The sequence below is a fragment of the Bos taurus genome, chromosome 7, assembly GCF_002263795.3.
Source record: "Bos taurus isolate L1 Dominette 01449 registration number 42190680 breed Hereford chromosome 7, ARS-UCD2.0, whole genome shotgun sequence".
NCBI classification, from domain to species: domain Eukaryota; kingdom Metazoa; phylum Chordata; class Mammalia; order Artiodactyla; family Bovidae; genus Bos; species Bos taurus.
This window is the reverse complement of record NC_037334.1, coordinates 53,677,513-53,703,732: the sequence shown is the minus strand read 5'-3', so window position 1 is coordinate 53,703,732 and position 26,220 is coordinate 53,677,513. Positions and strand designations below refer to the sequence as shown.

At 46.7% G+C, this 26,220-nt stretch overlaps 2 protein-coding genes across 9 annotated transcripts in view; one reads left to right on the top strand and one right to left on the bottom strand.

Annotated features, from left to right (window-relative positions):
- FGF1 (fibroblast growth factor 1) overlaps positions 1–26,220 on the top strand; it is a 107,039-nt gene that overhangs the window by 25,574 nt on the left and 55,245 nt on the right. The window contains exon 1 of one of the 8 annotated variants that reach the window (XM_024993833.2): positions 18,660–23,294. The exons of the other annotated variants lie outside the window; for them this stretch is intronic. The gene's annotated coding sequence lies outside the window, so the exon portion shown is untranslated. Of the gene's footprint in view, positions 1–18,659; positions 23,295–26,220 lie in introns of those variants that run through there. 8 annotated transcript variants of the gene reach the window in all.
- The window catches only part of LOC100847454 (uncharacterized), a 341,605-nt gene continuing 326,261 nt past the window's right edge, over positions 10,877–26,220 (bottom strand). Inside the window, exon 11 of the transcript XR_807886.4 lies at positions 10,877–13,320. The gene's annotated coding sequence lies outside the window, so the exon portion shown is untranslated. The remainder of the gene's footprint in view (positions 13,321–26,220) is intronic.

Genomic DNA, 26,220 nt, shown 5'->3' with positions numbered 1-26,220 from the left:
AGCAATGGAAGGTTCTGATAATGGGAGGGTTGGTGAGTATGTATCTTCATTTAGAAGGCTGGAAGGAGTGACTGGCACAGCAATGCCACGAGACCAATCTCGAGGTTCTGGCTTCTGTTTTCCATCTGTTTAGCCTCTCAGCAGCTTTGAATGGTGTGGCCTAGAGCCAGTTTTCCCGCTGAATGCTGTGATCCTGTACCCTCTGGCCTCCAGTCCCCTGCGACTTCTCTGAGATCACTGGCTGCACTAGGGATCTCTTGAGATTGTGGGGTGTCCCCCAGGGTAGCTGCCTCTGTCCACCTCTCTTTTCAGGCTCTGGGTCCTTCTCCCTTGAAGATCCCCATCTCTCCCCACATCTCTGACCCTCCCGCATCTGCCTCCGACTCTGGCTTCTCCCCAGCGCCCTGTGTCCAAGGCCTGCCCAACACCCAGCTCTGAATGGATGGTGTCTCACCCCTGGGAAGCAGCCCACTCTGTCAGGCACTTGGTACCTGCATCGCTGACCAGGCTTCTCCTGATTCCATCTTCCCCACCATGTCCTATGCTATCTCTGATTATTCCTTTGCTGAGTTCCTGGCATTTGCCAAATCCTCTTCATGCTCCTCCTCAAGTGACTTTAGACCATCCCTTCCCTCTACTCTCATGGCTCAAGCTTCAGATCTTTTGTCTATTTTAATTCAACAGCTCTCTATGAAGCACCAGGGATTGTGCTGGGGGGTAGAGCTGTGTGAAGGAAGCATATAGCTCTTGTCCTAGACGACCTTGTAGTCAAGTAAAGAAGGTGAATATTAAGCAAGGACTAGAAGCCTAGTGAATTTTTAGAGATGGGAACACAGAGAAAGTATCCCTCAGCCTCAGTGCCCAGCGCCCCCCCCCCCGCCCCCACCAAGACTTTCCCATAAAATGTTACCAGAAACATCTTTCTAATTCCCTTCTCAAAGATCTCCACTGACTGCCCACCAGTTGCAGATAGAAGTCTACACTCTTCAGGTGGCACCACTTGGGGTCCTCTCTGGCGTGACTCCAAACTAGTGTGCACTGACCTGTAAATTAGTGTGCGTGCCCCGGCCCAGCAGCCCCAGTCACTCACGCTGGGACCAGACCGCCTCTGCCTGCCCACACTCAGGCCTCTGGTCAACTTTCCCTTTACTCCATGTCCACATGCATGAAGCTGTTTGTCCTTGTGTCTGACCTGCCACAGCTTCCACTAAATCCTCCTGGACCTCTTCTCCCTCCAGTGTAGGGTACCTTCATCAAAGCACTTACCAGTCTGCCTTACTTATGATTTTCCTTCTCACCCTCCATCAAGGACAGGGAACTTGTCTTATTTATTCTGAATAACTAACAAAATAACAGCTACAGAGATCAGATGTGCCAGGGGCTGTGCCAACTGAGGTTACTCATGTTACCCTGTTGCACCCTCATAACGAACAATGCGGGGTGGGGGCTATCACAGGTCAAGTAACCTGATGCTCAGACAGGTGAGCTGACCCTCCGGATTTAAGTCCAGGAAGCCAGACTTCAGAGCTTACACTTGGACTTCATCTCCACCTTTATTCCCTTGCAGTGTCTTGTCAAGTCCATGTGCCTAACAGTAGTATGCATGGGCCTTTACTAGGTGTAGTGAAGTCAAGTGAATGGAGACAGTGAAGCCCAGGGCAGTCTTCTCAAGGTCATACTGCAGGTCACAATCGCTGGGCAAAAGCACAATGCTGAGTGGCAGCATCTTCTCTTACGCATATTAACTAGGAAATGGAGGCCATTTTCAAAGCAAAGTAAACATTTCTGACTGACTCAGGAGCAAAGGGTTAGAAGGCGACTTGTTGAATGCGGGAGCATTTACTCTGACTTGGCTTGGGTGGTGACGTGCTGCACTCACAGCCCTCTTTTGACCAGACATGCAGAGAACTTCCCACTTACATACACCCGCTGCCTCTCTGCTGAGCTTGAGAGGAGGTATTCCACGAGGGGAACTCCCTCTCCCCGTCACTGGACAAGACCTGTCCGTTTCCGTAAGGAAAGGGTGTGGTGTGGAGCACCAGCCCTCCCCGTGGGCCTGCCCTGCTCAGCTCCAGACAGACCTGCCTTTGTGAGCAAGGTGGGATGTGGGGAGCAGGGGGAGGAGGCGGGAACTGCTTGGCATCCCACATCCTGGGAGCTGGGCCAGAGGGGACAGCTGCAGCGGGAAGGCTGGGGAGGCGAAAGGGCCTCTTTCCCGGATGGCTGGACACGCAGCCGCCACCAGCCAGCTGGGCGCCTCCTCCATTCCTTTCTGGGATGAGCGAGGTCGGAGCTCGCCCCACAGAACCTTCAGGAAGGTTCTGAGCCCTGGGCTCCGAAGCCTGACAGCATTAGACACTGCGGCCTCTCAGAGCCCCCAGGACACACTGCAGTGGGGACGTCTGACAGGGGGAAGGCATCACTCCTGCCTTCTTGCTGTCTGTCCCTCCCGTGGCCTGGGAGGGACTCCGGAGAGGGTGCCTTGAGGCTCCTCATCTCGCTATCCTACAGACGCCTTTATACACCACCCTCAGCTTCATTCATATCCTGGCCTATACGCCACATGTCCTTCTCTAAACATATCAGAGGATGTATAGACAGGCAGGCAGATGAACAGGCTGATAAAGAAGTAAACGTGGGGACTTGTGTCCAACGTGCCGTGCTTTCTCAACTCAATGATGCCATGTGGCTGCTGCTGCATTTTGTGAAATCTGCCCCATCCCTTTCAGCACACGGCACTCTGTCCAGAAGATTTTTAAGGGAGCAGAAACCAGTTTTGAGAAGCCAAGACATTTGGGACACACTCCTTAAGACCACGAGAGTCATTCTGTTACAAACGCAGTGAAGACTAGAGATTCCACAGCTTCCCCGAGGGGCAGGCCTACCATGCTCCTCCAGATCCAGCCCCCTGATAAAGAGCTTGAGGGGGAGCTAGTGGCTGTTTCATTGACAAAGTCTGAGATTTTAATCTGATGCCATTCCATACCTGAGAGGCTTGTGTTACCCTGGAATCCCCCAGCCACGGTGCAGGCAAAAGTCTTTGAGTTTCCTGCCCCTAGGTTTGGTGCAAAGAGGCAGGCCAGTTATAAAAGGCAGCACAAGGCAGATTGCAAGGTAGGGGTAGGGTTGGGGTGGGGTGTCTTACCTCAAAAGAGAAGGGCTTTCCTGGGGAAAACTCATTAGTTCTATCTTCTATGCTGGAAAATGATGAGAAAGATTAGGAGGGCTCAAGAAAGGGACTGGACAAACCTATCTCTCCGTGAGGCTCTGTAGCCTCCCCCACAAGGAAAGTCTTGCTTGTGGCACTTGAAGAGGAAGGCTGTGCGATGCCCTCAGGACCATGGAGAGCTGTGAATGGGAAAGACCAAGTGGGGATCTGAAGACCCGGGGAGGCTCTGGGTGCGTGAGTTACAAATGTTATAAATGTAAAGCATGATTGATTCTGATACATAAGACTCATTAGGCAGAGGTAAGAAGCTTTGAGAAAAATATGGTATTTACATTTAGGGTAGAGGATGCCAGCAAGGACAGAGGCAGACAGCTTTGTGAAGTGAGTCAGGGCACTTAAGAGGAGACAGGAAGATGAAGCCACAGAGAAGTCTTGATGAGGGAGGTCTCCGGTGATTAACTGCTTGACAAAACCCCAGCCAGGGTTTGGGGTGGTCTTTCCCAAGGAGGGAGCAAGCCAGTCCACTTCCCAAGAAAAACAATTCCTGAAGTAATGAGTCCAGGGTCCTGAGGGTAGTGCAGGGGAGTGCTGAGAAAGGAGCAGGGCAGGAAGTGCGAGAAGGGTTCCAGGTGAGGCAGTGGGAGGTTGCAACCTCAGCCACCATCACAGGGCAGGAGGATGGATTTGGGTTCTGAGATCCCTCCCATTGAGAGTTTGAGATGAATGTTTGTGTCAGCTCCCAAGATACCTCAGGAATAGTAATACTTGTAACAAAGCGTAACTTTGCTACCTAAGGTAACATTGTTTATTTGTATCATCATCTAACATTTATCCAATGTGGCACGGTGCTAAGCACTTTATATAACTTTGTCTCCTCTTATCCTCATCTGATAACCCTATGAATGTAGGTAATATTTCTCCCTTGCAGAGCAGAGGAAACTGAGGTTCAGAGAGGCGATGTGCTTAGCTTGGGTCACACAGACAGTAGTAGCCACAGAGAGTAGTAGCCAAGATAAGACTTAGCTTCAGCAGGCCTAACTGCAGGGCCCAAGTTCCTGTCCCCCAGGTGCCATGCCATGCTTAGTTGCTCAGTCGTGTCCAACTCTTGCAATCCCATCAGCTGTAACCTGCCAGGCTCCTTGTCCATGGGATTCTCCAGGCAAGAATACTGGAGTGGGTTGCCATTACCTTCTCCAGATCTTCCGAACCCAGGAATCGACCCATGTCTCCTGCATTGCAGGCAGATTCTTCACTGACTGAGCTACAAGGGAAGCCTAACTGTCCCCCAGGGAAAAGGCTCAATCAGTGCAGAGAGAAGAGGGGACCCCAAGATGTGGACAGAGCCATGAGTCTGGCCCAGGGAGAATGACACAAAACACCTCCACTGCCACTTACTGGCTGTCTACTTCCAGATCAAATCTGCTGCTGCTAAGTCGCTTCAGTCGTGTCCGACTCTGTGCGACCCCATAGACGGCAGCCCACCAGGCTCCGCCGTCCCTGGGATTCTCCAGGCAAGAACACAGGAGTGGGTCGCCATTTCCTTCTCCAATTCGTGAAAGTGAAAAGGGAAAGTGAAGTTGTTCAGTCGTGTCCGACTCTTTGTGACTCCATGGACTGCAGCCTACCAGGCTCCTCCGTCCATGGGATTTTCTAGGCAAGAGTACTGGAGTGGGGTGCCATTGCCTTCTCCCAGATCAAATCTAAGGCACCATAAACTGTATTTTATGTACCACTGAAATCAATGCTGTACATCCTAATATCAGAGATGTTAAAATACCAAAGGAAAACTGCATCTGAGGCTTGAGAAAAGGTTCTAAGTGCCATGATGCACTAAAAGCCTTGCCTTGGCTATTTTATCTCAAGCTAACAATAGCCCTTGATCACCCCCGCTGTTAGGGAGGGGGACACACCACTTAGAGCAGCAGAGCCTGTGCCATGGTCAGTGACACAGCACTATGGAGCCTCGGAGCCCAGAAGGGTGCTCAGAAACCTCCTGTGCCCACAACCCCTGTGCCTAACCACCAGGCCACACTGCCTCTGAGGCAGATGGGCCATTTTTGCCATTTCTTCCTTCTGGTGGGCAGCCAACTAAGCAAACCAAAAACACAACAGAGTCACTTTTCAAGAGAAAAGAAAACTTTGCTTCATTGCTCTTCACAGTCTCATCTGTGCCTGGACTCACTCCGAATCTCAAGCTCCTCTGAACTCTGGGGATGCATCAGCCTCTGGTTGCCAGCCCAGGTGACCCATTCAGGAAGACCTTTCAGCTCTGCTCTTTCGTCTCTGAGTTCATAAGCCTCCTCAGTCCTGGGTCTCTCTCTGACCCACATCTCCTTTTTCCCAAACTCCAGCTGGTGATCTGTACCAGATTTTGCAGCATCATCCTTGACCCTGAACTTTATTCTTCCCACATCTTCCTTGCCTCCTCCCATCTTCCCAAGTGTCTTAACTCTTTGGCCTAACCCTGCCTTGTTCAAGAGCGTTATTCACATATTAATCACTTCCTAGCCTTGTTTCATACCTCCTTTTCATTTAAGGCTTTCTAGAATCCCCGTGTGTCCAAATGAAAATACAGAGAAAAGAGACGTGGAATGAGATGGTTATGTGTGGACAAAGCCAACTGGCCAAGGTTCCTTAATTTTTCTTGCCAAGACCTCCATCACCTGCCACGGGCTGTGCAGCTATAAGCTGGCCTCTTGGTTTCCCAGCCTGTGTCACTGTGTATCTGCTTGCAGGGTGTCCTGACCTCTCAGCTTTCCTTCCCACAATTTTCCAAAGTGAAGGAGGCAGTCACACTTTAATGAAATCTCTGCCATCTCTTTGAAACACTCTGGTTCCCTCCTCTCGTGGCCACTGAGTCACGCTTTCCCTGCACATCTCTTCTCAGAGCTTTCCTGACACAGGAGATGAAGGAGGGTACTTGGCACTTTCCACTTTCTGAATACTACTCCCCACTTCATTGAGAAATTAAAATCACAAGGTGGACACACCTCCTAACTGGCAGAATCACTGTACTGAAAAATGCCCATTTTCTTTCTGTTTTTTCTGATTAAGCTTCTTCTCACTCTGCCTCTATCCTTCAGAATCTCTCTTCTTTACTGCATGGCTGTCTCAACTCAGTCTAACTTCCCACAAAGCCCCCTTTAACATAATTTCCACTTCCCATCTATGTAAACTTTTACTGAAGGTTCATTATTATTTATTTTCAGTGTTTGATCAAAGCGTTAACCCTGCTCAGTACAGGTTTCCTTTGCTCGGAGTCCCTCAGAGTAAAGACCTGTCTGCTTTGTACATTTACTCCATCCGAGGGTCATGAGGACACAGTGGATATGTGCTGAGGGAATGAATGACCCGTGGCCAATGCTGGGCTTCTGCCTCCATTTAGGATATGAGCACCGTGAAGCATCTGTTCGTTTGACACACCTCTGTGGTACCCTACCATGTGCCAGACCCTATGTCAAGCATGCTGGGTATGAATAAAACAAGAGTCTCTGATCTCTTTTTTTTTAATTTTTAATTGGAAGATAATAGCTTTACAACATTGTGTTGGCTTCTGCCACACAAGAACATGAATCAACCATAAGTATATATTTGTCCTCTCCCTCTTGACCATCCCTCTACCCCATCCCACTCCTCCAGGTTGTCAGAGTATTAGGGTGAGCTCCCTGGGTTACACAGTAACTCCCCATTAGCTATCTATTTTATATATGGTAATGTATATGTTTCGATGCTACTCTCTCAATTTGTCCCACCCTGTCCTTCCCCTGCTGTGGTCACTGCTATCCTGAAGCTTCATTTTTTTTCCTTAATAAATGTTTATTACTTATCTGGCTGCACTAGGTCTTAACTGTGGCATACCGGATCTTCTTCCATCTTCGTTGCAGCTTGCAGAATCTTTAGCTGTAGCATGTGGGATCTTTAGATGTGGCATGAGGACTCTTGGTTGTGGTATGTGGGATCCATTCCCCAACCATGAATCCAACCTGGAACCCCTGAATGGAAGCGTGGAGTCTCAGCCACCGGGTCACCAAAGAAGTCCCTGAAGCTTCACTTCTAATGGAAAAGGATGGTTTGAAAATCATTAAATTGAAGTCTAGTCACCAAGTACTGGACTCTAATTGCTGGAGGTCTTGAGTTCATGCTTGTCCCAGGAGGGCTAAGAAACTAGGAAAGGGAGAGTCAGTTAGAGAATGAGATGAAGACATTTTTTTAACTGCTTTATTGAGATGTAATTTATATACCATACAATTCACCCATATAAAGCATACAATTCAATAGATTTTATTATATTGACAGAGTAGTGCAACTATTGCCACCATCTAATCTCAGGGCATTTGCATCGTGCTAACACTTACACACTCACTAGACTATCGATGCCCCATCCCTCCTCTCCCAGGCCCTGGCAACCACAAATCTACTTCCTATTTCTATGAACTTGCCAATTCTGGACATTTTATATAAATTAATCATATGCTATATAGGTGTTTGTGACTAGCTTCTTTCACTATCATATTGTTTTCAAGATTCATCCATGTTGGATCAGTTCAGTTCAGTTCAGTTACTCAGTCATGTTCAACTCTTTGCAACTCCATGAACCACGGCACGCCAGACCTCCCTGTCCATCACCAACTCCTGGAGTCCACCCAAACCCATGTCCATCGAGTCAGTGATGCCATCCAACCATCTCATCCTCTGTCGTCCCCTTCTCCTCCTGCCCTCAATCTTTCCCAGCATCAGGGTCTTTTCAAATGAGTCAGCTCTTCGCATCAGGTATCCAAAGTATTGGAGTTTCAGCTTTACTCTTGCGATCTCCTGCTTGACCACTTCCAATTTGCCTTGATTCATGGACCTAACATTCCAGGTTCATATGCAATATTGCTCTTTACAGCATCAAACCTTGCTTCTATCACCAGTCCCATCCACAACTGGGTGTTGTTTTTCCTTTGGCTCCATCCCTTCATTTTTTCAGTACTTCAATCCTTTTTATTGTCCAGTAATACTCCATTGTATGAATACACCACATTTTATTTATCCATTCATTCATGATTTGTTGGACATTTGGGCTATTTCCACTTTTTGGCTATTATAAACAAAGCTGCTCTGAACATTATTATATGTTTTTGTACAAACACATGTTTTCACTTATCTTAGGTATGTCCTTAGGAGTGGTTTTGTTGGGTCATATGGTAACCCTTGGACAACCATTTGAGGAACTGTCTAATTGTTTTCCAATGTGGTTCACCAATTTTATATTTCCACCCACAATGTATAGGGGCTCCAATTTCCCCATATCCTTGTCGACACCTGTTATTATCTGTCTTTTGGTTACAGCTATCTTAGTAGATGTAAATGGCATCTCATTGTGGTTTTGGTCTGCACAGCCCTGAAGGTTAGTGATCCTGAGTATCTCTCCATATGGAGATGAGAATATCTAAATTATGTTTGTGAGACAGCAACTGACTTGAGTCCCAGAACAATGCATGCCTGTCGCAGGTGCTCAACAATGCCACTGAATGAACACAACTAAGAATGTAGCAAAGAAAAATGCCTTAAAGGACGCTGGCTCCATGAGCCACAGTAGGCCTGGAGGAGGAGTGGTTGGATGAGGGCGTATACTTTGCAAAAATGAAGCGATGTATTTTGATCCCTCTCACCCCATCCTGCTGCCTCTAAACCATGTTCCATTTGGAGCCTCCCTTCCCAGAGGCTGGGTCAGGAGGCCTGGCACCCAGAGCCAGGGAGAGAAATTGGAACGCGGAAAAAGAGGGCAGTCAACCCAACTGCCAAGATTTGTGAAACTGCTTAAGTTCCCTTTTAACACAGGGCGGGCCGGACCTGGCAGACAAACTACAGAGCTTCTGCTGCTGTGTAGGGGCTGCCCGCCCGCTGCTGGGGGTCAGCCTTGAGGACAATCTGCCTGTGCGTGTGCAGAGGCTGGAGGCAGCTATGGCTCTGATGACATCCCAGTGAGTTGAGAGGAACCCTGGGCCTGCCACATAGGGAGGCCTGGAGAGTTGAGAGGGTGGACAGGCCTGAGCCCCTGGCAAGTGGATGCAGCCTGGACTCCAGACTTCCAGCTGTTCCTGGGTGATGAGGGCCAGAGGCCACTGTATGGCGACCTGTAGCAGGACCAGGGACAGGTCTCCTAGGCTGGGAGGCAGACACCCAGAGGGGCCATGGCCAGCAAGAGCCACTTAGCCAGGGAGTCACCCTGGGCCCCAGCTAAACCGAGTGGAACCAGGGCCTCAACTTGAGCTGTGAAGGCCGTGTCGGGAAGGCCATGTTGGGAAGGCTGTGTCGGGCAGTTCAAGAGCAGGCGGAGGGCTCCACACGGAGACCTCAGGCCCCAGAGGCCCTGAGTGAGGGTCTTGACATTTCCAGTAAGAGGCTGAGGGACATCCGCTCCCGTTACAGCTAGATGATGCTTCAGACAGGGGCAGGTAGAGTGGCCAAAGACAGGGGGCTCTCTGGGCTGGGGCGTCACCCAAGAGGGCTGTTCGGATTCCTATTCTGGGTGAGACTGACGTTGCTGCTTTTCAGCCACCTAACACGTGAGGTCTTGGGAAGAAGCCCAGATGACAGATGAATGAAGACGCTCCAGTCACATTGTGTGATGAAACTGGTGACGTGCCACCTGGGGCCTTGGAGGGCTGATTCACTCAGCAGTGACCAGGCTGCATGGGCAGTGGGCACGGGACATGGTCAGAATCCAACCTCAGCCTGAGTGTGGCTGTGTGTGCAGTTGTTTCTGAGGGTCCACTGTAGGGTCTAGGAGTGTCTGGGCAACTCTCCTCTACAACCAGAAAATCAGTTCAAAGTGCACGTCCTTTGTCATGTTTGGCTCAGATCCTTTAGAAGCTTTTGGAGATGTGCGGAAGGGCCAGGCTGAGAAAACATCACCTCTCGAACAGTGGCTCCTCTGAGTTTTTGAGCCCTTCCTTTATTATAGGTGCTGTGCTAACACACATGTCATCGAATCCTCCCAGCGACACTGTGAAAGTGAGGACTACTGGTGGTTGTGTTTCATAAAGAAGCTGGGGGCTTGGTGAGGTCCCCCGGGATCTCTCATGTATGTGTTGGCATCAGTGTTGGAAGCACAGTGATTTAGCTACAGAGGCTGAAGACTGGACCACTGGATACATGGTCTCTCACTTATCTATCTAAAAATTCCCCTTAAGATTTGAGGCAAGAGCTGTTTACTGAAGAAAAAATGTTAATGTTATTGTTTCATATTTGTAAAAAAAAATTGCCCAAAAAAGTGACCAAAGTGGACTAGTGAACAAATTGGTAGAGAACCTGAGTGAGCACTCTTTAACAGTGACTCTTCTCCCAGCATAAATCACCTCCAGCAAACCCAAGACCTCAGCTTTGTTGGTCATGTAACTGTACCCCAAAGACACTACACCCAGCTCAGCTCAAAGCATGTGTGTTCCCATCCATCTGCCCATCCACCCACCCACCCACCTACCCATCCACCCATCCATCTACCCACCCACCCACCCACCTACCCATCCACCCACACACCTACCCACCCACCCACCCACCTACCCATCCACCTACCCACCCACCTACCCATCCACCCACCCACCCACCCATCCACCCACCCACCCACCCACCTACCCATCCACCCATCCACCTACCCATCCACCCACCCACCTACCCATCCACCCACCCACCCACCTACCCATCCACCCATCCACCCACCCATCCACCCATCCACCTACCCATCCATCCATTCACCTACCCAACCATTGATCTATCTACTTTTCCCTCTCTCCTCAGCATTTCATCCCACTTTTTCATCTCAGTCTAGTATGTATAAAGCACCAGAGGCCCAAATGAACAACAACGTTCCTCCCTGAGAGGATCACAGTTGGGGCAGAAGCACCCCCACAGCACAGCACCTACAGGTAGAGATGGTGGTTCAGTGTCCATGGAGTAGAGAACAGGTTTTTTAAAAAGGGAGTGAAGATAGGCGGGCATGAGAAGGAGGGGTTTTGCTGGTGAGCTACCCCCCATCTCTGCACCTTCTCCTCCTTCAGAAGGTCTCAGCTTAAATGTCACCTCCTTGGGGAGTCTTGCCTGACTATTCTAAAGTTGAATTTACTCTTTATTCTCTGCCTTTGTTTCCTGATATTGAATTTTTCTTCCTCTGTCATTTAAGTCACGTGTGTGTGTGTGTGGTGTGTATGTGTGCGCGTGTGTGTGCAGTGTTCTCTGTGAAGTTCCAGGTAAAATGTGGTCCCATAAAGACAGGGAAAAGGAGTTAATTTTTTCACCCAAGTACCTCCAAGGCCTGACATACCATCGGTCCTCAGTTTGTTGCCCGAACAAATAAAGGCTAGAACTAGATCGTAAAGAGCCTTGAATGCCAAACTAAGAAGTTTGGGCTTTGGCCTGTGGGCAGTGAAGAATATGGAAGGGTATTTGAGCAAGGATGCTATGCAGGAGGCACAGGAGACCTGTGTTTGATCCCTGGATGGGGAAGATCCCCTGGAAGAGGGCATGACAACCCACTCCAGTAGTCTTGCTGGAGAATCCCCATGGACAGAGGAGCCTGGTGGGCCACAGTCCATAGGGTGGCAAAGAGTCGGATATGACTGAAGCGACTTAGCACACATGCATGCATACGTGAGGCATGATCAGATTTGTGGTTTGGAAGGACAAGGCTGGAGGTGTTGCGGGTGAGTAAGAGGAATAAGCTACAGAGGGAAAAATTAGAAGCAATTGCCTCAGATTGGGGTCAAGATTTCACCATCCTGGCCCAAGACACTGATGGTCGGGAAGGAGAGGAATGAAGACGTAAGGCATACTTAGGTCAAATCATTAGGAAATGCCTGTGGGAAGCGAGGGAAAGGGAATATGACCAAGGTTTATAGTTTGGGTTACTTTGTAACCACCGTACTGTCATTCATTAAGGCAGAGGCAATTTGGGATTTTGGAGACATGGGCGGAAGTTGACGCAGACAAGGGCGTGCTGGGAGAGGAGGAGAGCAGGTACATGGTTGAGAGAAGACACGTGGGGCAGACCCCTGAGGGGTCTGAACATCCAAGGAGGGGCCAAAGGACAAAGCCATGAAAAGCTGCTAAAAAAAATCAAAAAGGAAAGAAAGAGGAAGACCTGAAAGCCAGAGCAATGGTTGAAACCAGAGAGAACAGAATGGTTTCGAATGGGACTGGAAAGTTCTACTGCCTGTGGAAGCAAAAGAACCCACAGGAGGGAGCAGTGGAGACCCTGGGTCGGGCTGCCCCTCAGTCTGATGGTGGGTGCAGCGGGTCAGATCTCCGGATGGTTAAAGAGAGGACAGTGCCGGGTCCAGGTTAACCTCCCAACTGGTAATGTCGAATCGATTGAGAGCAACTACAACCCAAGCACAGCTCCAGCAAACCGCACAGCCTCAGCCGCCTCTGGCTCACGGGCCACCAGTTTGCAGTCCCAGTTTTGGAGAACATCACGGGCGAGCTTTCCCAGAGGCAGTTTTGGTGGAAGGAGGACTCCAGAGGGCTGAGGGTGACTGAGAGGGGCTGGAGGCAGTGACACCGGTGAGGGGAAGCTTGGCCATGGGGAAAGCTAAGAGTGAAGTGGGAGCAAGAGGGCCCCAGGGAGGATGGGAACGAATCTTTAGGTGGAAGACATCGAGCGGGTTTGGGGTTGAAGGGACAGGCTGAGAGCACAGCATTCTTGCTCTCTTTCCAGAAGGCTGTACAAGTGTTATTGTTTTTCCTTTAAATGAGAAGAATATGCCCAATATACTTTCACCAACTCCATTCCACAATCCAAGGTAATCGTTTTTTCAGGTTTCTATGTATCTATGGATACACATATAATTTTGAAAACCAGTTATGGGATAATTCCACACATACTGTTCTAGGGCTTTCTTTTCCCCATACGTCTAGCTCTCTTTTTATGGCTGCCTGGTATTTGCTTGACTATATAATTTATTTTATCATTCTGTTATTGATGCAGCATGGTTTCCCAGTTCTTGTTATGGGAAACAGTGCCTATGTGAACTTTAGACATTGATCTCTGGGTCCTAGGGTGAATCCCTCCATAAGACAAATTCTTAACATTGGACTTACCAATCAGAGTCTGTACACAGTGTGATGTCTCCTTGAAGACTTGCTGGATTTGTCTGCTTTCTCCTCAGGGCCTGGGGGTGAAAAAGGCAGGGAAGAAGGTGTATTTCCAAGGGAGCTTATACAACTGAAAACAAGGCTTTGATGTATCCCAGTCTTATGACTGTACAGATTTCTTTTTAATCAAGATGCTGCGGGTATGGTGGTACTTACGCATAGGTAACTTTAATTCATTAACCTGATAAAGGTGGAACAAACACAAAGCACTTGCAGAGAGAGAAAATGACAGTCTACTCTTCTTGAATAACCATCTTCTAGGACTAGAGTCAATATCTGAAAAAGATACTGATTCCCAAGGGCCCACTGAAATAAGTTAGAAGAGCCATGATGTGGGAAATTTGTTCACAGATTTCAGGGAGACCAAAGGTTGAAGGCTATCAAAAATTTTTGTAAACATAATTTTACACCTAGGATTTGGCATTTAATCTGTGAAATCATCAGCTTAATTATATTTTCGGAATACCATTCTTTGGCAGAGAAGAGGGAAAAGCCCCTCTCATTTCTACGGAGAACACAAAAACAGGCAGGACAAACAAAGATGAAGCATGAACAGCCTCTTTCAAGGACCCTGAGTTCCCAGCTGCGTCAGCACCCTTAGCTTGGAGCGCCCTCTTCTGGACTTGGGCTCCTCTGCACCAGCCTGTGTCCAGCCCGCCAAAGACAGGACAAGTCTGATTTTCAGTTTGGAAAGCGGCTCCAGTTCTAACCTCAACACAGCTTTGAGTTTCCTCTGCCTTAGCCATTGAAGCCCCAGGATGTTCTTTTTCAATATTTGTGCTACATTTTCAGGTTACACAGGACTCTGTCTCCTCTTTAAGAATGATTCCTTGGTGACTTAAAAAAAAAAATACCCTCCTTAGATCTGAGTTAAGCCTTGGGATTCCTTGTAAGTTGGCTGTCAGGAATACATTCCTAATTTTGAATGAGTGGGAACTGGATCTAGAAACCCAAGGAGAACAGCAAGCAGCTGTATGTGCCATTACCCAATGCATTTGGGCAAAGTCTATTAAAAACTGTGGGTTTCTGTCCCATTTTAGAAAGTTCTCAGAACTTTAGAACAGCCTCATATTTCTTCTATTCCTTTAACAAATACTGCTGAGCACCTGCTATGTGCCAGAGGTTTTCACACGGGGATAAGAGGATAGTGTTACTTTAATCCCTCACAGGTGATAACCAGGTGGTATTGTTATTGCAAAATAGTTGAAAAACTATGCACATCATAATGGGTTACTGGAGCCTCAATCATGTTCTTTCAAATTACCTGCTAATCTATGATGTGCCACTACTATTAAATTTAACTAGGTTAATCCTCTCAACTCAGAAATGGCTTCTAACTTCTTAAAGGGTGCTGTTCAATCCTCCAAAGTACACGCTCATAATCTGTTTTGATAGGAAGGAGGAGGCATGATGAATGAAAACAGCTTTTCTGAAAAACTGCCTGTTTCCTTTGGAGCCAGGGTGGGCAGAGCTGAGGCCAGGTCCTGTCTGGATGCGAGAGCCCACAGTCACCTGGCACTTTCTTCATAAACCCTGCTGGGTCAGCACCAGCCTCTAATGGGCAGCTTGCCCCTGGCCCTGCTCATCCTCTGGGCAAAAGGGAAGCCCCTTTTCCCTTTCTGCCTCTCTCAGTCTCATTCAAGTAATCCCTAGGGACCATCTGCCAGACTAGGGGGCATCAGGTCATGGAAAGGATCAGCTCCAAAGATGAGAATACTTCCTTGCAACCAGACCACAACATTTATGGAGTCAAAGACAGCAATAACCGCACTGGGAAGTGAGCCAGGCAAGGTCATCCAGGACAGATAAGGAAATGACGCAAGGCTGAGGGCTTGAGGAGCCAAATCCCAGCACAACTTCCATGAGATTCCACTTGTTATTTATGCTCTGATTTTTACTAAACTTCAGATGAACCTCGGACAGGCAGACACCATGTCGTCTTCACTTCTCTTGGATTTATAACCATAATATGATGCTTCTTAAGGAAAGTCATAGATCCTCCTAGTTTGCTATCCAAATTATAAGTGAACCTGGCTTTTTAAAAACACTAACCTTCTCTCAAACATCACTCCAGATTTCCACAGGGGGTGATTCTGATAGAGTATATGTGGGCTTGCTCCATCCAAAGTTCTGAACTTTCAGGTGCCCTTCCCCAAGTTATTCTGTTCAATTAAATCCCAGTCATTCAATTCAATTCACCAAGTAATTACTGAGCTGAGTTCTGTGTTAGAAAAAGACCTGGATACTGCCCTTAGGAAACTCATTAGACCAAGGGATGAGACAGATGAATAAACAAATCATTTCAGTTCAGCATGGTAAGTGCAATGATAGAATTACATACAAGGCAGCACTTTCAAGCTTCTGCTCTCATGGAGCCACAGTCTGGGGGAGAGCCAGACATTGACTGGTAAAGGGCACAAATAAAAATAGAGTTTAAACTTTGACCAGCACCATGGAGGAGAGGCAGGCAGCACCATGAGAGTTTTAATGGGACATGTGGTCAGGGAAGGTTGAGTAGGACATCTTTGAGTAACGCAGTTGAGATGTGAAAGATGGCTCAGGGTGAATTAGCTGTGGAGTGAGGGCAACGGGGGTCCTGGCAGAGGGAAAGCATGTGCAAAGGACCTGTGCAGGAGGTCACACTGTGTATCCAAGGGATGAAACCAAAGCTGGTGTGGTTAGATCAAAGGGTCGGAGGGGGGTGGTAGGGTGGCTGGGCCAGAGAGGTCAGCAGGGCTGGATCCCATACACCCCCTGGTCAGCCAGGACTGTTAATTCTGGGTGCTTATTTCCTCACCTCTGTAAAGGGGGTCCAAACAGCACCTATCTCACAGGAATAATGGAATCCCTTTCAGCACTTAGAGGAGTGTCAAAGAGGATCGGCTGCTATTATAATGCTGTAATTATCATCTGCGTCATCTCACCAGGATGAGCCTGCAGATAAGGATCCTGCTGGCCCAGGTCAGATATTTCTTAACACTTAGCTACATGGGCACAGTTCCATAGACGGCTCAGAGGCCACAGAAATCAGCATAAGCTCTTGTAAGCGTAAGGGCAGGCTTTCTGGAGACACTCTGAATGAATGACCGGCTGGACTGCTGACCACAGGGCTCCAAAACCACCACCAGGAGTTTATCCCCAAACACCCAGAAAAAAACCGAGACAGAGGAAGGAGGACAGTGCCTCCTGCGAGAAGGCTGTCTATAAACGGAAAATTACACTGAAAGAAAACAAATCTTATTTGATGTGAACCCATTTTGGACTCTGTCTGGAAATCCAGGGCAGAAGGAAGTGGAAGGGACAGGGAGTGAGCAGGTGTGCCCAGGCTGAGGCGCCCTGCAGGGAGCAGCATGTACTGTGGCTAGGGTGATCATGAGGGGCTGCAGCTGGCTGCCAAGGCACCCACACCTGAGGCCAGACCCCACGCTCTCAGGCTGCTTCTGTGCTCCGATGTGTGCTCGGTCTGCTGACATTGGTCCCTGGGCTCAGATGGGGAGAAGTGGTGTGGGATGAGCAACCTGGAAGGAGCTTCTGGGGAGCAGGGGGAGCAAGGCTAGGCTCCTGGGCACCTGTTTCCTAAAATGGGTTGTCTTAGCATGGAATGGGATAACCTATCTGGTAAGTGCTCAGCTTACAAGTCAATTAGCACTCTCTTCAGCGCAGCGTGGAGCCTCCAGTACCCACAGCTTTTCATTTCAGTTCTGTAACCCCTTGGCAGCATGGCACTAGGGAATTTCCAAACATCTCAGTGCTCTGTATGTCTCATTAGAAAAGAATTGCAACCTGACCATTTAAATAGCTCTGCTCCAAAAATATTTACAATAATAAGAGGTAACATGAGCATGTTTTCACTACATGCCAAATACTGTTAAGAACTTTTCAGGGAGGTTACAGCACTACCAATACTAACATCTGAAGTCAGAATGTCTGGGTTCAAGTAACAGACCAATCCTTTCCTGGATCTGTGGCCTTGAGCAATGACTTAACCTCCCTGGGATTCAGTTTCTTCATCTGAATGAAGAAGGAGGGTTCAAAATATCTACATCCTAGGGTTCAGGAAGGACTAGATGAGGTAGTATGGAGAACCTGGAACTAAACACTTAAACCTTCATACTTAACCATCATTATGAACATATTACCCTTTATTACATGATGCTTTTGAATTGTGGTGTTGGAGAAGACTCTTGAGAATCCCTTGGACTGTAAGGAGATCAAACCAGTCAATCCTAAAGGAAATCAGTCCTGAATATTCATTGGAAGGACTGATGCTGAAGCTGAAGCTCCAATATGCTGGCCACCTGATACAAAGAACTGATTCATTTCAAAAGACCCTGATGCTGGGAAAGATTGAAGGTGGGAAGAGAAGGGGACGACAGAGGATGAGATGGTTGGATGGCATCACCGACTCAATGGACATGAGTTTAAGTAAACTCCAGGAGTTGGTGATGGACAGGGAGGCTTGGCTTGCTGCAGTCCATGGGGTTGCAAAGAGTCGGACACGACTGAGTGACTGAACGGAACTGAAAAAATATATATATTGATTATAAAGGGGGTTGAACAACCACAGTCATAAGCATCCTCCTTGCCATCACTGTCATCATTTAATAGCCATGTAAGAAGTCTCAAGTTCTGAGTAAGTTATTCACCCAAGTCATTCGATCTTCACCTTTGAGGTAGGTAGTATTACTATGACCATTTTACAGATGGAGAAACTGAGGCTCACAGACTGTTTCAACTGCCATACTCACCTTTCCTGACCTTTTGAACCTTTCGCACACATCATCCTGATATATCCCTGTGGATTCCCTCTCCCTCCTACTTCAAATGTCAAACCCAAGCCCAGTGCCTGGCACAGGGGAGCTGTTGATCAATGTCATTCTCCATCTCTCCCCAAGCACACCCTTTCTCTACCATCTATCTGCCCCTGCCCTTGGAGAAGAGAGGACAAAAATGTTAAGAAAAAGGAAAACAGGAGGAACTTTAACTTTCTAATGTTTTCTTTTATATATAAAAAATCTAAGGTAAATTTGAGAAAATGTTAACATTTGTTAAATCTGGGCAGAGCACACATAGGTTTTTTGGTTTTTTGTTTTTTACTATTATTTTGTTTTTCTAAAATAAGAAAGCCACCCTGCCTCTCTAGTCACTCAGTCTCCTTCCTTGAAGGTGGCCTGCTGTTTATCTCATGCCCATCTAGGTCAGTCTATGTGTTAACAAGCATATGAGTCTAATGTGATTCCCTCCTACCTGCCTCAGAACCCAGTCTCATCAATTAAATTCTCTTCTGATCTCTAATCTACTCAGTCCCCTTCTCTGAAGGTTTTTTCTTGACAGCATTCCCAAGTCTCTCATTTGAGAAAAGTTTCTCTCCGTTCCTCTTGCTTCAAGGCACAATTCTCCTCTTGGTGAGACCACAGTCCTTCCTAGGCGGGTGGTGTGGACTCGCTTCTTCCAACTGCTCACCACTGACTCAAGCCTCTCTTATCACCCACCTCTGGGGACAGAACTCCATGGCCATTTCTTAGTTCCTATGTTCCTTGATGTTTCTGCAGAATCTGATGCTTGGATCACTCCATTCCTGACCTTGCCTCCTGCCCTCACCTGAGCCATCACTCTCCATCAGTCTCTTTCCCCACTTCCTCATCTCAGCTCCCCTTCTCTTGCACCCTTACTGGGCCTGCCCCCGTGGTCCACCAACTCTGTCCTCTTCTCTCCACTCATGACCTCACTACAGCCTGCACTCCAACCCTTAATGAGCATTTTGGTGAAGATGCTAATTTCCTTTTGGGTTCTCTTTCCATGACTTCAGAACCACATTTCTAGCTGTCTGGGAGACATGCCCATCTCACTGTCCTGCAAACAAAGCAAACTCAACCTGCCAAATTCAAGGTTCTTACTCTTCAGGAATTCTGTATTTCTGCTTGGTTGGTGCTTCTCAAATTTAATATGCATACAAGTCAGCTGGGTCATCTTCTTACAGTGCAGATTCTGGTTCTCTAAGGTGGGGGGTGGAGCCTGACAATCTGAACTTCTAACAAGTACCTGGTGGATACCAGTCCAAGGACCCCATTTTGAGTAAAAGATGCTACAGAGATTTCTATTCTCTAGGTCAAGGATTCTTAACCATCTAAAAATCAGGATCACCTGGGAACTGTACTAGATATAACATGGCTAAAAATATGCATATAGTTAAAAAAAAAAAAAACACCTTAAACAATTTAACTTCTCTTTAACTCCTAACCCAGACTAATCAGAATTTTTCTGGGCATGTGGTCTAGGCATCTGCATTCTGTGAGTGACTACTGAGTACCTACTTGGGCTTGATTGTGCTAAGGACTAAAGAGGTGGTGGTAAATAAGACAAAGCCTTATGGAGCTTGCAAGTTAGTAGAAGTCATGGTGATAAAAAAGAAAAATAAATACTCAAGAGCATTTCAGATAAGTGCTGTAAAGGAAAAATGGAGTTCTGAGATAGAGAAAAACTGAGAAGGGGCTACTTTAGTTAGGATAGTGAGGGTGACCAGCAGAGGTACCATTCAGGCTGAGATATAAGCCATGAGGAGGTGGACAAGCAGAGGTCTAAGCAAGGAGGAGCATTTCAGACAGGGGGACCAGTAAACACAAAGATGCTAGTCCATGCTTGGAGAATTCAAGGAAGAGAAGAGAAGCCTGTCGATGCAGCAGGACAAGCAAGGGAGGAGAGGAGAGGAGAGGGCAAGCCTGGGAAGAGGCTGGGGCCAATCATGAGCCTGGAGGACACGGTCTTCCCACGGATAGACACAGCAACAGGAAGCTGCTAGGAGGTTTTCAGCAAGCAAGGGCATATGATCTGACTTAAGCTACCTGCTGTATGAGGGCAAGAAATGAAACAAGGAAGTGGGTAAGAAACGATGACGTCTTGGAACACAGGGGTAGTATTGGAGAAGATAGAAGAGGTCAGACTGAGGATACATTTTGGATATGGAGCTTGCTGATGAGCTGAAGGGGGCTAGGTGAAGAAGACAGAAACAATGACTGGGGACATTTACGAAGATTTGAAATACTTGAGAAAGCTGGGGGTTGGGTGAGGGGAACCAATCGTTCTGTCGAGGTCATCTTAAGAGGCTTTTTTTGGGTCTTATTTTATTTATTTATTTTTTCCCTGGTACTGAGCAGCCTGTGGAATCTTAGTTTCCCAACCAGGGACTGAACCAAGGCCATGGCACTGAAAGTGCTGAGTTCTAACCACTGGACCTCCAGGGGATTCCTGAGGTCATCTTTTTTAAGATAAATACTAGACATCCAAATACAGATCTGGCTATAAATTATCTTTCCAGACTGACCCCTTCCCCATGAACTCATTATATATGGGCCATCCTTAATTCAAAGTGTACTGTTTCTCAAGACTCATAGACACAGAAAATCTTACGGGTACTAAAGGGGAAAGGCTGGGGTGGATAAATTAGGAGCTTGAGATTAATGGATACATACTACTATACAGAAAATAGATAAAACAATAAGATCCTACTGTATAGCTCAGGCAACTACAGATAATATCCCATGATAACCTGTAGTGGGAAAGAATCTGAAAAAGACACATATATCTTCCCTAATATCTCCATCAGTTGTGGGATTTGTGTCTCCTCATAACACTGCCACGGAATCCACAATGTTCCTAGAATATAAAAGGCTATTCATTCAATGTGTTGAATAAATAATGATCAGGACACATCCTGGGATGACAGCCTGTGGTTAATCTAGTCATTGGAGATCAAAGGTGGAAAGTTTTCTTAACCATGGAGGAACTGATGTTTGTGGAGTCCTCAGACCATTGGTAAAGAACTCCCTAGTACAATGTTAAGAGTCTCAGCTCATGTATATCACTGCTTATCTCTCAACAGTAATGCATGTAACCTGCTTAGGTCAAAAGTGTGCCCCTTAAAAAAAAAAGGAATCTATTTAGAACTTACTAAAGAAGGCTATTAATAGAAAAGCTGGTATATGATCTTTCCTGAGAAAAATACTGCCTTTGTGATCATCACCACTGCTGTGCCATGCCCAGCTTTGATAAGACCAGACTTTGGTCCACTGTATGTTCTGTGGGTACACATTCAGCACGCTGGGGTGCTGGAATGGGCAGTGAGCTCTGACCATTTTATGACCTTAGGCCCAACCTGTCCATGAGGTGTCACTAAAACCAGACTGATTGATTTCAGTGTCTTTTGCTTCACCAAGTGCCAGGTCATGGATTCTAAAGTGGAGAAGAGACCATGATGGGCCGGACATTGGGTCTGGGGACACGCTGACAGACACCGAGAAAGTGAGAGAAAGATGAGCTAGAAATGGAGAGGAGTGAGCATGCAGGGGTGCTGGGTGGTGGCCTCAGCTCAGAAGGGTGTGAGAGGTAAAGGAGGACTGCTGGCAGGAGTAAGGGTGTGAGGCTGAGAGATTTAAAGGGGATACAAATATAAAAGATGGAGAAGTATGGAGCTGCTGAAGGAAGACGGTAAAAGCACAACCTCAGTTATCATCTACTGAGTGTTGCTTGCAAGCCAGGCATTGTGGTAAGGATTTTACATAAATTCTCTGACTTTTCTCAAGATCTTGTAGTCGGTACTATTATTCAACCCATTTTACAGCTGAAGGACATAAAAAGCAGAGAGGTTAAGTAATTTACTTGGGGTCACAGAGTTAGCAACTAGAACAGCTAGGATTCAGGCTTAGTTCTGTTACTGTCAAAGCCTCAATTCATAACTGCTGCTTGCTATCACCTTCTAATATTGATTCAGGGGCATTTCTTCTCCCCAGGCCTGATGCAGGCTGAGAAACACAACGTCTTCCAACATCCCAAAGAGTGAGGTGCTAGGTGATGAGCTAATTTGGAGGTGTAGTTCAAAAGCCTTGCTATGACTGAGCTGTCTGCCAGGGCCATGAGCCCTCAGAGCAGAGATGCTCTCATCCTTCATCAGGGAATATTCACTCCATTGTGTTGGGCCCCACCTCAATGTTTTTTTATTGTCTGCTCTCCACCATGAGTAATGCCACTTTCCATTTTAAGCTGGGAGCTTCAGGAGATGACCGTGATGTAAGCCAGGGTTGCAAGCTAAGTGCTGCCTGGGGGATTACTCACCCACTCTAAGATGCGGCCAACCTCTCACCCGCCCACTCAGGATGCTGCTGGAATAGCCTCTTCCTTGCCAAAGCCTAAAGGAAATCTGGTTTCTCCTGGAATCAGGCTAGGAATGGTGCCAGGTTATCAGAAACTTGGCAAGTTAACTGGTTCTCCAAGTGGAACTACTGTGGTTGTTCTGGTCCCTTCCCAGGTGGTTGCTTGTTTACTCATTTGACATTTGCAGAGGGCCTACTACGTGCCAGGCACTCTGCTCCATGATAGAACATTGCTACAGTGATCTAGATGGCTTTAGTTCTTGTCTTCAGGGAGCTAAGTCTAGGGGAGAATAAGAAGGTAATTCCAGTAAAATGTCACAACCAGGAGAATGAAATAAACAGTATGCCATAGGAAGCTCAGAGAGTTTGGGGAACTAACAGCTGAAGGATTTATGTCAAAGTAGGACAAGCAGGAGCTGGCTAAGCTCCTTAACTGTAAGCAACCGATGAGTTTAACAATAAACATAAAGAGAATATGGAGAACCCGCAGTTGCACAGAATCAATGGGAAGATGTGGTACCCCCAAATCACACTGCAAGAAGGGTCCAGCCAGATCAAGACCTGTGTGTTTATGCTGGGGCTTTAGATGCTGGGCAGTCAAAAAGGATGACAAATGTCCAGGATAACAGGTACAAGTGGAGAAGGTGGGGAGGAGAATGCTGTCTCAGAATGACCTAAGACACTGAGTCAGAAAAGCCAAAAGGAACAGCTTAAAGGGAGCACTGACTTAACTGAGGGGAGCAGGCACTGGGGCCACAGCCAGGCTCTCACGGTTTCCTGAGTGAATTAAGTTTGCTGCTCAGAGACTTGGAGGCTCTGTGGGGAAATAAGCCTATTGACAGCAGGTAAGTAGGAACTATATTGGATTTAAAAAAAATTTTTTTGGTGTTCCTCGGGCCATTCTGGAAGGTCACAGTTCTTAGTACATGCTTGACATCGATTATAGAGAGCAGCTAAATCAGAAAAATACTCTCTGTGAAACAGTTAGAGAAGATGACTGGGACAAGCCAATGGGATCATGACAATAACTGGCCTTTATTGCTTGTGCTATCACGCACTTACGTGCATTGTTTCATCTAATTCTCATTAGAAGCCTATTTAGACACCAGCAGACAGAGGCACAAAGATTATAAATGGCTTGGCTGAGGTCCCATCATTAGCAAATTGTGGAGTTGGGATGCAAATGTAATTTACTTCACTATAACCGAGAGTGTGTTGACAGAAAAAGCAAAGTGAGCGTCAATGAAGAAAAACTGTCATCACAGAAGAAAACACTTTGTTTTCTATGCTAAGAGGTTGGAAGCTTCATTCCTTAGCTATTGCTTCTCTCATGGGTACCATTTTGAATCTCAAGGTCAGTTATTGCTCCCTACTGAGAAATTTTCAAATTTTTATCTGAGGGGAAAAAGACTCATTTCCTAGAGGAACACTTTAGTGAGGTGCCTGTAGCAGTAAGTCAGGATATTAACCTCTAGGTTGCAGCAAGAGGTATATATAGCAATTTGATGGGATGTTTAGAATAAAAAATGTCTTTATACATGTTACTTATAAAAAACTAGGGAACTATGGGAAAATATAAATAAGAAAACAAAAATCATCTGTAACCTTGACACGTAATAATGGCTATGGTCATACTCTGGGGTCTGTGTGTGTACATAATCTACAGTCTCTCTTTAAACTGCATATATATATCTATATATAGGTATTATGTTTTTAAATCATAGTTCTTAATATCTTAAATAATATTGCCTTGATTTCACCTTTTTCCTTGAGGAAGAATTGTACCAGAGTATTCAAATTGGTAAATCTACTAAATGAATATCAGTGAACAGACTAGAACATGATCTGGAACGCAAGGGCCTTTGTTCAAAGGACAGAAGACATGGGGGCCTCCTGGGGCGCACTGGATCTAGTGTATGTGCCTGGTTCTTTTAGGAGGACTTGGGTTTTCATTGTTTATTAATACTTCTAGTTGGCAAGCATTACCTGAAAAATGTTTAACATAATGATTAACCTAATCAGATAACGATTTATTAATTAGGAGAGATTTATTGCACAATCTACCTACCATACATATGACGTTGATCATGCTATATAGACAAAAAGTAGAAGAGTAGCTTTTAGGACTGAGCACCAAGTGGAATCCTGGTTCTGACCCCACGTCCCCTTCTCTGGCCTAGGGAACCCCATCCCTTCCCATGTTCCAGTCACAGGCAATTCAAACCCCCACAGTCCAGCGTACACAATAATGCGGCCTTCTTAGGCAGGAATGTGGCTTGGCCTTTACAGCCCACTCTGAGCATCATCTCTTGGAGCCCACGTGGCTCAAGCCAGCACAAAGCCAGGTCTGTGTGGTCACTGCTGTTGTCAACTCTTGGCACACCCAGTGCCACCCATCTCCTGCCCTTTTCCCAGCTCATCAATACAAAGTTCTACCAGTTGAGGAGCCCCGTGTGCTCACTCTGTGCAGCTCGGACATCTGTTTTGTGTTGGGAGTCACTGGCCGGTCAAGGGCTTGCATGCTGCAGCTGGATTGCTGATGTAAACAAAGCTGCCTTCATCTGAGTTTTCTGACCCTTCAATGACCCCACAAAATCTATCCCCTCCGGCCTCCATCAGCACTTTGCTCCCAGTCCAAGGGGACAAGGAAAATGGACTTGGTTTTAGTTAATAGGTAACAGTCAAGAGGGAAGAAAGCACCCGGTCCCTCTCCTTTCTTTGCATCTTCATGTAACCCTTTGCTTATTGAGCCACCACTCCTCATCCTGAACTGAGGTGACGGCACCACCAAGGACATCCACACTGATGGCCCAGCAGGCCAAAGGTCAGCTGGCTCCTCTGACAACAGCAGACAGTCTACCTCACTCCTCCTGGGACAGAGGTCTTTTCTGTTCTTGCTTTTTTGCTTTATTTTCTTGTGCTTCATTAGATTTTATTTTTGGTTACAAAAGTAAACAGTTAAACAGTACTTAAGTATCCACTTTAAAAGTTAATCATTTTCAGGCCCACCTTCTACTTTTTAGCTCCATTATTCCAATTGCAAACAAAAAACTAAACGATAATTTATATTAAAACACCTCATAACTCTAGGAGCTACTTCACTGCTCAAATCTGATTTTTCCTCTGTGAAAATGAGAATAACAATGTTTATGCCACCTCAGCTCCTACATGGAACCATGAGATGACATCTATGAAATATTGGGTTGGCCCGAAGGTTCATTTGGGTTTTTCTATAGCAGCTTATACAAAAACCCAAACGAACTTTTTTGGCCAACTCAGTACTTAAAATGTGCCATGTGGTGTGCTTAGTCACTGCAGTCACATCCGACTCTTTACAACCCGACGGACTGTAGCCGACCAGGCTCCTCTGACCATGGGATCTTCCAGGCAAGGATACTGGAGGGGGTTGCCATTTCCTTCCTCAGGGGATCTTCCCGACCCGGGGACTGAACCCGAGTCCCCTGTGTTGGCAGGTCTGTTCTTTACCACTGAGTCACCAGGAAAGCCTCAGTAGTGATACTAAGTTTCTATTTGATCTGAATTCCAGATTGAACACAGGTTCAACTTCAAAAATACCGATTATAACACAGCAGCACAAAGCTGCCTATATCTAGATTATTCAGGACAATACATTCTGTATATATAGAAAATAAACCCAATTAAAGAAGGAAATGATAAAGAGAACACAAGAAAACATGAAACCCCAAACTCCAAATCAACCAACAAGCCAATCAGCATAACCTCAGAGCAAACACATACAAGTGTGGCATA